The following is a 12310-nucleotide window of genomic DNA, read 5'->3' on the forward strand; positions in this document are numbered from 1 at the left end:
ACCGGAACTAAGTTTCGTTTCGGCTTGTTTTTCTTCAGGGCTGGTTTGTTAGACGGAACCAAATGAACAGAGTTGTGGTCAGACATGCCGAGTGGAGCTCTGCTGTAGGAGTTATAAGCATCTGTGACGGATCCATGACAGATTGCCATGTTCTTTACATTTAAGAGAACATGAATGTGCGCAAGAAACGCAAATGCAAGTACAGTGTTTTGTTAGCATCCTTATTGTCAACAGATGTAAAGTTACCATGTGTTTGTACACAGTAGACATATCTACTGCTGTATTCACTGTCTGTGGCAAGTCCTTTAAAACCTGTTCTTGACTTGCTTTTTCCCACATCCTCTGAATGCTTAGCTAACTAAATGACTCAAGTTGGCCTGTAATTGTTGCTTTTTCATCTTTGTTGTGATTGTGAGTGTGCCTTAAATATCACACATGTGTATATTATGAAAGAAACTGATAAGCAAACCCTTACAAAATTTTTGAAGGTTCCATGGTGTAATGGTTAGCACTCTGGACTCTGAATCCAGTGATCTGAGTTCAAATCTCAGTGGAACCTTTCTTTAAGTTGCATGGATGGATTAGCTTAAGTTAAGTGTAATGTCTTGTTTTTTTGTAGTGTCTATAGAGATTTGTGGTGTGGTATGGAACCATTGTCCTGTCTTTTATGTTTTATTGAACTTATTGCCGTCTGTCTTGCCAGGACTCCCTGGAAGAAGAGTTACTGTAGCTCAATGGGATTGTTCCTGCTTAAATAAAGGTTAAATAAAAATAAAATGAATCTGTAATATGTCCAAACATTCCTCTCTTCATTACTAACATACTGGAAGTCGGCCATGTTTAATTGGATGCTCTCCAGTTATTGCTGTTTGGTAGATTAAATTATATTTTCCTACTTTGGGACTTTTCATTTCATATTCTTTGTCTGACATTTTCTATTCCCTGTTTGTATTTTCTGTGACTGCATGTGGTTTTAAATCTGTTGGAGTTTCTTCAGACTAAAGCAAAGACACTGATGATGTCATCCAAAAGAAACATAAAGGACAGCAACCTGTTTCCAGAGGACACTAAAGAATGAAGGACCAGCAGGAAACAGAGCAGCTCAAATAGCAAACAGCTGATTTATTCATCTGACTCGTAGAATAACGCCAATGATTGACTTGTTTTAAATGTCTGGGAATGTGGAACAGCGCCATGCTGACTACCTGAAATAAAACAAGGCCACATGCTGATTATTGGGGACTTGATTTGATGGATTTATTTTTCCTGTTGTGTCTCTGTTTAAACTCCAAATTTTTTATTTAGATCCTTTAGTTTCCAACCAGACCAGAGTGGTGATTGTAGGAACAGTGGAAAGATGAATCAAGACGGCTTTTCATATATATATTTTCTTTTCTATTGACTATAGTTGTGTTTGTTATTAACAGAAATCAACCCGTCAACATTTCTCTTTGTCATAAAGTTCCAACGTTAAGTTTTTTACCGCCAGTTCAAAACGGAGCTGAACCCGGAGGAGGATTCCTCCCTAACGGCCGTCTGCTCTGCTCCGTGCCCCCGCTGTCCGGTAATAGTTAAAGCAGATAAAAACCTAAAGAACACTCAAAAGCTTCAAGATAAAACTTACTTAAGAAGCTTCTTAATTCACGTTCAAGAGAAGGCCTATTTCCAGCCAGACTATGAATTGATTCATGAAATCCCGTTATTAATATGTGGTCAGTCCCATATGGTCTAGCGGTTAGGATTCCTGGTTTTCACCCAGGTGGCCCGGGTTCAACTCCCGGTATGGGAATTGGTATTTAGCCGGTAAAGATCTGTACGATCTCCAGAGGTGGGTAGAGTAGCCAAAAATTTTACTCAAGTAAAAGTACTGTTACTTCAGAATAATATGACTCAAGTAAAAAGTAGTCATCCAAATAATTACTTGAGTAAGAGTAAAAAAGTACTTGATGAAAAAACTACTCAAGTAGTGAGTAACGTCATTTTTTTTCTTAACCTCTGAGACCGAGACACTCGCCCACGAGTAAAAAAGTACCTCTGATTCATAGTTTAATAACTTTTGAACCATATGAGCGATTTACTCACTTTCGGTTTCGTTTAAATTCTGACGTTTTCAGGTTTACGGAGGTCTTTTCCCTGTCTTTTTAGCCTCTACAGGGGCTTTAAATCCATACTGTTATCCAAGATTGGTCCACTTTATATCCATAATTCATCGTGTTTTGGCTCATTTCTGCCGCTGAATCGTTTGTCTAATCTCTGATCTCTCGCTCTGTGTCTGTCCTGTCTATTTTTCAGGAAGTGCATGCCCATATATGGGAGATAAAGGCACCCCTCTTGTATGGAAGGCCAGAGGGGACAAAAATGCCTATTTACTCTATGGAAGGCCAATTATGCACTATTTAGACACATATTTGCTTGTATAACATTGCTGGGGTGTAATATCAATAATATGACATTATTTGTTATTATTGGCATAAGTAAATGTCATGAGAGCAAAACGTCTTGAATTTTTTGGAAAACAATGCATGTATTTTGTCAACTGTATAAGTTATAATGATTATTTCTTCACAGTGTGACTCCCAAGACATATGAGAAGTGTTTTAGAATGGAAAATGGCTTAGGTTTTACTTATATGTCTGTGATATCATACATATCTGGAAGATTCATGTATTTATTTATTTATCTTTAAGGCCCTACAACCATTTTTAGCATGCAAGTGACCTCACTGCAACCCAAATATTCTAATAGCCCAGTTTGTCCTAAAAAAATGATGTTCATATCTTGACTGTAGACAACAGGGTTGATGTTTACAAGCTTTTTTATAAAATAAATCCAGACGGAAATTAAACTGTAAAAATGGCCTCAGGGCCCCCAGGGTTAACACAAGCATCAATCAGACAGACAAAAATACAAATTAATCATATTTAGGCAAACTATTGTTCATCCAATCAATAAAATAAATGAAAATTAATTTATTAATTACAAAATAGCTTAAGTGAGAGACTTGTCACATTAAATTTGGATGGATACTGCATGTGCAAACCATACTGTATGTAACCTAAAAGACAAAGATCCACCTCTCCACAGCAAAAACTAAAACTACCGCTACGTTCCTCAGGTTAGATGTTGACTTGTTGAACGCTCACATGTCCGTTTGTTTTGTTCGACACAGAAGACGCCGCATGACGTAGCTGCTGTTTTGCACTTTTCCCTAAAGATAACCATGCTTTCACTATGAGGCCGGGGGGTTCCTCCACGTCGGTGTTGCCTTGGCGACGGTTGATTCTTTGTTTTGCTACGACTGTAAGCTAACACGTCCCGCCCATAGATACATACAGTCTATGGTCCCGCCGCTGAGAACGAGTATGGTCACGTGACTGCACAACGCTGTTTGATTGGTGGAACACAGTCACGTGGTAGAGCCTTAAGCGGAAGACTCTCTCTCTCTGTTAAAATGAAACATTAAAATGAGACGTACGCTGGGGTAAAAACAATGACGCGTAGAATACCAAAGAGGTAAAAGAAAAGTAACGAGCTCATTGTAGCCTAATGTAGCGGAGTAAGAGTACAGCTTCTTCTTCACTAATCTACTCAAGTACAAGTAAAAATATAGTAATTTAAAACTACTCCTAGAAGTACAATTTTTTCAAAAACTTACTCAAGTAAATGTAACGGAGTAAATGTAACTCGTTACTACCCACCTCTGGTGCTATATAAATAAAATTGAATTGAATTAAATTACCTGAACCTCAACTTCCTAGTCTCATAGTTGATGTTTTACATTCTTGGATCCGTCTTAGGTTCCTGCTGTCTGCCTACGTTCCTGGATCCTGAGGTAGGTGATCATATCGTCACTGAAAACATATCTTTGATAGCAGGATCATTCTCAATCCTTTTGTAAAACCTTTGTCTTTCTTGGAGTATATCCACTATAATACATTCTTAAAAAATGTCATATCTTTTGCTATGGTTGGGCCTTGTATCCAAACTACTCTGGCAGATGTAGTAGTGTCGATGTAGCCTTGGGAAATAATTAGCAGCTGGTAGACAGATCTCCCCATCGGGAAATAAAACCCCAGTCTTCCGTGTGAGAGGCGGAGGCGACCATCCAAAGTTTCAGTAGTATTGTGGTTTTTGTGTTGGAACAAGTTGCACTGTTTGAAATAAGCTTTTGAGACACAAGAACGTCTTCACTTGGGACAGCAATTGACTCCCAACCCGATGGGAGAAATCCTAAGCTTTGAGATTTGGAGGGGCTGACTTTGATTCCGAATGCTTGACACTGGACTTCAATCTGCCCCAGTGGGCGCTGTAGATCACTGTTTGATGAAGCCAACAGAACAACATAATCTGGAAAGAGCAGAAAAGGAATTATAAGGTGCCCAGACTTGACACTCTCCCACCTTCTGCTGCGCCTTGTAAGGTGCTGTTCATGTCCAGTAGATATGCTTTTTCCATCGCGTGACAATATTCCCATTTAGGGTCAGGAGTTCTCCTCCCATGCTGAACACAGCCTGAGACAAGGCCCGCTTTCCCCCTCATGATTCACCCCAGTGGAAGCTGTAGATCAATGCCTGATAAAGCCAAATGAACCACATAGTCTGCAAAGAGCAGAAACGGAATTCCAAGGTGGCTAGACTTGACACTCTCCCAACTCCTGCTGCGTCTTGTGACATTTTGTTCATGTCCAGGAGATGTGCCCTTTCCATCGCTTGAAAGTATTCCCATTTAGGATCAGGAGTTCTCCTCCCATGCTGAACACAGCTTGAGCCAAGGCCCACTTTACCGAGAAGTCCCACGCGTTCACCGGGACTTCCTCGAGGCCTTGTAGCATTGGTCAGCTGGTAGAAAAGTCTCCCCGTCGGGGAATCGAACCCCGATCTTCCGCATGACAGGCGGAGATACTGTCCATTATACTAACGAGGAATGCCAAGCTTAATATTTGGCACATCAAGAAATAGGTGGCCCTATTCCAAGATTCAGACCACAGTCAATGCATGTAGAAATATTTAGGTTTACTACATATTTGCTATCATTCAAATCCATGACAAAGCATCTGTGACTGAATCTAGTTTAAAATCTCTATTTTGTAGCATTTTGAACATTCGCAGTAAAATAAAAATGGTGCATTTTCCCACAAATATGCAAAATAAACGCATTTCGTCAGTTTCCGTAGTGTAGTGGTTATCACGTTGGCCTAACACGCGAAAGGTCCCCTGTTCGAAACAGGGCGTAAACACATTTCTTTGTTTGTATCGACTTCGCACAATCAAACTCTGCGAAGTTAAACTCTCAATGACCTTCACGGAAAAATCTCCCTGACGTGAAATCGTGGCCAGGCCTGCCGAAGTTTCCCCAGTGCAGTAGTCATCACATTCAGAGATTCAGGAATATCCGGTCTAAAATTAATGCAGAAAAACTAGTCCACGTATTTGTTATGTTTATTTTTACATATAGGACATACAGATAGAAACTGTTTTAGACAACAGAAATGTGAATGACAGATTTTCCATCCCCTATACATGAACAGCAGAGTGGCGCAGCGGAAGCGTGCTGGGCCCATAACCCAGAGGTCGATGGATCGAAACCACCCTCTGCTAATTCCTATTAAGTCTATTTCTAGTCTGTTAATGTTTAACAAAGCATCTGTGTCTGAAATGAAATGTCTCCACCTGCTGAAGAGTAAACTTAACGGCATGTCAAGTTTATTTCATCCACAAAAATGGAAACTACTCATACCTGCTGTAACACCCATAAAAAGGACCCAAGGGACAAAGTCAAGGGTCCCCGGGATCCAAAGGACAATGCCACGGGTCCCAAGGACCCACAAGGCCAATGCCACGGGTCCCCTGGACCCGAAGGACAATGTAAAAGAAAGTTGATGTGTATATGCATTAATCTAAAAGAAAGTTGATGTGTATATGCAGTAATGTAAAAGAAAGTTGATGTGTATATGCATTAGTAAGTAGACCTTGTGGCGCAACAGCAAAAATATCAGAAAACATATTGATATTGCAGTATTCATAATCAATATTGCAATATCACATTTTGTCAATATCGTGCAGCCCTACTGTGTGTGTGTGTGTGTGTGTGTGTGTGTGTCTGTGTGTGTGTGTCTGTGTGTCTGTGTGTCTGTGTGTGTGTGTCTGTGTGTGTATATGTGTAGATGTGGGGAGTGGGACTGCTAAATGTCAAGGGCTGGGAGGAGATGGATGCAGAACAACGTAGTAGTACAGTGTGTGTGTGTGTGTGTGTGTGTGTGTGTGTGTGAGAGAGAGAGACAAATATAAAAAGCTTCAAGTAGACTCTAATAATATAATCATATTGTTTCTTCTACTTATTAAATTATCTGACTTTACTGCCACTATCTGTTTCTGCTTCTCTACCATATTTATAGTGTGTGATTTGCATAATACCGATCATAGCCTACATCACATAAAAAACTACCTCTGTCCCTGTTCTGTTTTTAAAGACACAACATTAGGTTTTTTAATCAGATTGATAGTCAAACTGGAAATGTCCCCGTGTTTCTCCATTTTCAGGGATTATGTTCCCAGTTTTGATCTCAGACGTCTGGTGACTTTATATCATATCAGAATATTCTATTACTGTTCTGTATCATAGCTACATGTATGACCTTTGCAACAAAAGAACGTGGAAAATCAGTTCTGTATTCAGTGAGGTATGATGTATTAAATGCGCTGACACCTCATTGCACCTGCCAAACACGTTCCACTGAGTGGAGCTGGTGACCGATCCAAGATGGCGGCCCCGCGGCTCGTCAGCGCCAGTAGGCAGTAGCGGTCAATGCGGCGTCTGCTCTTTATATGTCTACGGTCATAACTGCCTCAGAGGCATGACAAACTATCATCACAGGTTTCATGTTTATAGCATTTACTGTGGCAGACATGTTGCAATTCTCCCACTGAAATGCATTGACTTTTTAATAGAAAACCAATGAACGGTGATTATAGCGCCCCCTAAGGGCCAAACTTCACCAAATTTGGTACAGAGCCCAAAGAAAAAGTGTATTTGCATCTCCTGATCACAACACGTCTTACTGTACTGCTAGTTGGAAAATAACTGATAAAAAAGTTATTCATTTGAAAGACATATGTGAGAGAAGTGAATGTACTCCTTCCCCATCACCATCCAGCTCTACTAAACAGAAACAGTTCAGTAAAAGTAGTTTTAGCTCTGCTGTAGAGTGGGACTTACCTCTCCAAAGGGTTGGATGGAAATGTCCTGGAACTCTGTCAATGTTCTAGTTCTGCTGTCAGTTCTCTTGTTGGGTTTGGATCTGATTTTTAAATAAAAACATTGATGGAATGGAACTAAGTGCATTTCCTTAGCTGTGTTTCTGTGTGTGCGTGCATGCATGTGTGTGCGAACTTTGGGAACATGACAATATGAACTGTGTGTATGTGTGTCTGTGTGTGTGTTTCTGTGTGTGCCAACACTGGTGCTTCACATGCACAAGTAGCAACATGACAAAATGAACTGTGTGTGTGTGTGTGTGTGTGTGTGTGTGTGTGTGTGTGTGTGTGTGTGTCAGTGTTTCACTCCTTGTCCTTGTTTTCACAAAGTGGATTTGGAGTGATAAAAACAGGTTTATAACTTGCCCTGTTTGAGCCTGTTGGGTGCTAACTCTAGCAGGAGGATAACACGGGGTAGACACCACCGATTGGTTTCATTTCTCTCTCCACTGACAGACCTCCTAATGTACAAACTACAGAGCTACGTGTTGAAATTGACTGGAATTCTCCTTTAAAGAAAAGTCCATCTGCTTCAAAAAGATGTCTGCGGTCCCAGAAAATGCTAAAATTGTCAATGAACTGCAGAGAATGGACGGTACATTCAGTTGAAAGCTATTTGTTTAGTGCCAACAGTCGGCTGAATCCATACTGTTACATGCACCTCTCCATATTTCCTGACATTTGCCCCCTCCCCCATTGTTTTGCTTTGGTTCCACTTTTGTGCCTCCCCGGGTCATTGGGGCCAACTTGCATGCGGGGGGTGGGGGGGGTTTGGACCCGTCATAACTGCTGGCAGTTCTAGTTATTCCTGACTTGTATTTCGGTTAACCCTCTGGGGCCTGAGGTTATTTTCAGAGACAGGATATTAGCAGCATTTTTTTTCCTCTGAGAGATGTCCCTAAGGTTGAGTAATCAAAAACAAAATGGTGTCTTACAAACAATAAGTGTTGCTAGGTTACAACCCTGTCTATTTATTTTCATCTAGCAAGCTAAGATAACTCGAGCAGACAGTGTTGAATAAGTTTAATAAACAACTTTGATTTGATTCTTTGATACTTGTTGGCACATTGGTAATCACAGATAATGATTTTCATTTTCATTGAAAGATTTTTCACAGATCATTTTTAAAATCTGCTTATATACATATCAGTAAACTAGCACATTTATCGGAACATTTGTATTCTTCATTTCATTGTTTATTGATAAATATACTTGATTAAAATCTACTAACCAGGAGAGAAGGAGGGGGGGGCGGGTATATCATTTTTTACCCTGATCCCAGTCCTAATATTCAGATACAGAGTTGGATCTGATACATATATTTACCTAAGTGTTAAATGATTAAAAATATGCAGAAAGCACCTACAATGGAATTTGATATTAGTACTGATGCATTATGCGGAAACTTAATGGGTTAATTTAATGAAGCTGAATTTGAACAACTTAATAGATGTTTTATAATCTCTGTAACAGTTATTTTTATTTTAGAAACTTAAAATGTGTTTATGTAAATTCTGAAAAGCATAGAATTTGTCAAAGTAGCATGAAATAGGGCTGTTGGTGAGTTTGCAGGTGCAGTGAACATTTCCATGGTAACAGGGAGTTCCACCAATCAGATATGTCACTGTAAAAAATAGAATGTTGGCACATCAAAGGAACGCTTTTGATCCTTTAATGCGGATCAAAGGTGCTTACGATGTTCCATCTACACCATTTAATGCATATACACATCATCTGTCTTATTGATTAAAATAATTTAATGATCCTCAGTGGGGAAATTACAATTTACACTCAGTTACTAATCACACACAGGGCTGAAATACACACACGCAGGACCTATTCATGGACACGTGAGAGAACTGCAGTAAGGACATTTGACCCCGACGTGATTTGAACACACAACCTTCTGATCTGGAGTCAGACGCGCTACCATTGCTCCACGAGGTCTGCTGATTAACGCATGTACACATCAACTTTCTTTTTGATTAATGCATATCTGTTCTTTTTAAGGCATATACACATATGCATATATGCCTATACGTTATATGCCTATACGTTCTTTTTGAGTAATACATACACACATCATCTTTCTTTTTGATTAATATAATTTAATCAATAATATTTATGAATCCCCAGTGGGGAAATTACAATTTAGACTCTGTGTACATTTGTTAGCAATCACAAACAGACCTGAAATACACACACACACGCTAAGGATCTATTCAAGCACTAATGGAGAGATGTCAGAGTGAGTGGGCTACCAGCTGGACCAGCGCCTTAAGCGGTTGGGGGGGGGGGGGTATCTGGCAGTTCCCAGGATGTGAAGTGGCATCCAACCACACTCTGTAATTTGGTCCGCATGGGGACTTGAACTGGCGACCCTCCGGTTCCCAACGCAGCTCCCTACATGTGCCAACATTCTATTTTTTACAGTGACATATCTGATTGTAACGGCAAATGTCAGGAATATGGAGAGGTGCATTAAGACATCTTTTTAAAGCAGATGGACTTTTCCTTAAAGGAGAATTCCAGTCAATTTCAACACGTAGCTCTGTAGTTTGTACATTAGGAGGTCTGTCAGTGGAGAGAGAAATGAAACCAGTCGGTGGTGTCTACCCCGTGTTTCCTCCTGCTAGAGTTAGCACCCAACAGGCTTAAACAGGGACAGTTAGTTTAAACCTGTTTTTATCACTCCAAATCCCCTTTGTGAAAACAAGGACGAGGAGTGAAACACTGACACACACACACACACACAGTTATATTGTCATGTTGCCAATGTTTGCACACACATGCATGCACGCACACACATACACACAGTTTTATTGTCATGTTGCCAATGTTCACACACACATGCACGTACGCACACACAGAAACAGCTAAGGAAATGCACTTAGTTCCATTCCATCAATGTTTTTATTTAAAATCCAATCCAAACCCAACAAGAGAACTGACAGCAGAACTAGAACATTGACAGAGTTCCAGTACATTTCCATCCAACCTTTGGAGAGGTAAGTCCCACTCTACAGCAGAGCTAAAACTACTTTTACTGAACTGTTTCTGTTTAGTAGAGCTGGATTGTGATGGGGAAGGAGTACATTCACTTCTCTCACATATTTCTGTCAAATGAATAACTTTTTATCAGTTATGTTCCAACTAGCAGTACAGTAAGACGTGCTGTGACCAGGAGATGCAATACACTTTTTCTTTGGGCTCTGTACCAAATTTGGTGAAGTTTGGCCCTTAGGGGGCGCTATCATCACCGTTTATTGGTTTTCTATAAAAAGTCAATGCATTTCAGTGGGAGAATTGCAACATGTCTGCCACAGTAAATGCTATAAACATGAAACCTGTGATCATTGTTTGTCATGCCTCTCTAAGGCAGTTATGACCATAGACATATAAAGAGCAGACGCCGCATCGACCGCTACTGCCTACTGGCGCTGATGAGCCGTGGGGCGGCCATCTTGGATCGGTCACCAGCTCCACTCAGTGGAACGTGTTTGGCAGGTGCAATGAGGTGTCAGCGCATTTAAATATCATACCTCACTGAATACAGAACTGATTTTTACGCGTTCTTTTGCTGAAAATGTAGCTATGATACAAGACACATGGTTAGGCGTATTTTAATATTCATAGTGGGCTTAACAGTAATAGAATATTCTGATATGATATAAAGTCACCTGACGTCGAGAAAAAAACTGAGAACATAATCCCCGAAAATGGATAAACGCAGCCACACTTCCAGTTTGACTATCAATCTGATTAAAAACCTAATGTTGTGTCTTTAAAAACAGAACAGGGACAGAGGTAGTTTTTTATGTGATGTAGGCTATGATTGGTATTATGCAAATCACACACTATAAATATGGTAGAGAAGCAGAAACAGATAGTGGCAGTAAAGTCAGATATTTTAATAAGTTGAAGAAAAAATATGATCATATTATTATTAGAGTCTACTTGAAGCCTTTTTATATATTTCTCTCTCTCACTCACACACACTGTACTATAACAATAGGTTTATTTCAAATGACAGTCATATTGGAGCGGTTGGGGGTACATTGCCTTGCTTTAGAGCACCAGGCAGTGCCCAGAAGATAAAGTGGCTTCTCTCCAGCCACCAATACACACTTTGGTCCACATGGGGACTTAAACCAGCAACCCTCTGGTTCCCAACCGAATGAGTTACTGTCACCCCTAAACATTTGACCCTAAAATGCTTTGAACACGCAACCTCCTGAATGGGAGTCAGACGTGCTGCCGTTATGCCATGAGGACACAGACTAATACATCAACACATCAACTTTCTTTTTAAATAATGCATATATATATATATATATTGATCAACTTTCTTTTAGATTAATGCTTCCGACTTTGTCCCTGAAATATTCAGACTTTTTTCCTGAAAAATTCAGACTTTGTCCCTGAAAATATATGCGCACTTTAATGTGTTTCCGACAGGTAGGCCTACTCCTTTCACCTGTAGTCTGCCAGCTGAGTGTTTATCTCTGTAGCTTCATATGCATGGCCTGCCAACACTCTTGAAGCCCCCTAGACATAACAACAGTTTTTCCAGATCATGCCCTGACATTGAAGTGTAGTCATGATATCTCTTTCACAGTATTGCACATAAACCTGGTTTTGAATCAATAAAGACATGGAAATATCCCTTTTTACAATATAGGACTTTCATGGGATGACTTCCTTTTTTCAAACCTGAACCCTATTTTCCTCTGTTTTTGTGTCTAAGTGACTGATAGATAACAATCTTTGACATTGGTGTAGTATTAAGCGAGATCGCTGCAGTCGGCAGCGGCGAAACAAGCTGACAAAATGTCCCAGCTTGTATATACCTTCACAAAAGTGCTTGTTTTGCCTCTGACAGGCTCAGATTAATATTCACTTGCACAATATACACTTCATTCAAAGTCGACAGAAACAAAATAAAACTATAAAAAGCCATTTGGGTCGTCTTTTCACTTTTCCAACCATCACAACTCTAGTTTTGGTTGAAATAAACCCATAGTTACCCATATACATGTGAAAATATGTTTGCTCTA

The 12310-nt window shown here is 40.0% G+C and overlaps 5 non-coding genes across 5 annotated transcripts; 3 read left to right on the forward strand and 2 right to left on the reverse strand.

Annotated features, from left to right (window-relative positions):
* Positions 1-487: 487 nt before the first annotated feature.
* On the forward strand, positions 488-559 carry trnaq-cug (transfer RNA glutamine (anticodon CUG)). The gene has a single exon. It is a non-coding gene; the product is annotated as a tRNA-Gln (tRNA).
* Positions 560-1717: 1158 nt separating this feature from the next.
* trnae-uuc (transfer RNA glutamic acid (anticodon UUC)) lies at positions 1718-1789 on the forward strand. Its single transcript has one exon. It is a non-coding gene; the product is annotated as a tRNA-Glu (tRNA).
* A 3062-nt stretch (positions 1790-4851) lies between these two features.
* On the reverse strand, positions 4852-4923 carry trnad-guc (transfer RNA aspartic acid (anticodon GUC)). Its single transcript has one exon. It is a non-coding gene; the product is annotated as a tRNA-Asp (tRNA).
* A 240-nt stretch (positions 4924-5163) lies between these two features.
* trnav-aac (transfer RNA valine (anticodon AAC)) lies at positions 5164-5236 on the forward strand. The gene has a single exon. It is a non-coding gene; the product is annotated as a tRNA-Val (tRNA).
* Positions 5237-9128: 3892 nt separating this feature from the next.
* On the reverse strand, positions 9129-9200 carry trnaw-cca (transfer RNA tryptophan (anticodon CCA)). Its single transcript has one exon. It is a non-coding gene; the product is annotated as a tRNA-Trp (tRNA).
* Positions 9201-12310: the final 3110 nt, after the last annotated feature.

Source organism: Etheostoma spectabile, unplaced genomic scaffold (assembly GCF_008692095.1).
Source record: "Etheostoma spectabile isolate EspeVRDwgs_2016 unplaced genomic scaffold, UIUC_Espe_1.0 scaffold00001426, whole genome shotgun sequence".
Taxonomy (NCBI): Eukaryota; Metazoa; Chordata; class Actinopteri; order Perciformes; family Percidae; genus Etheostoma; species Etheostoma spectabile.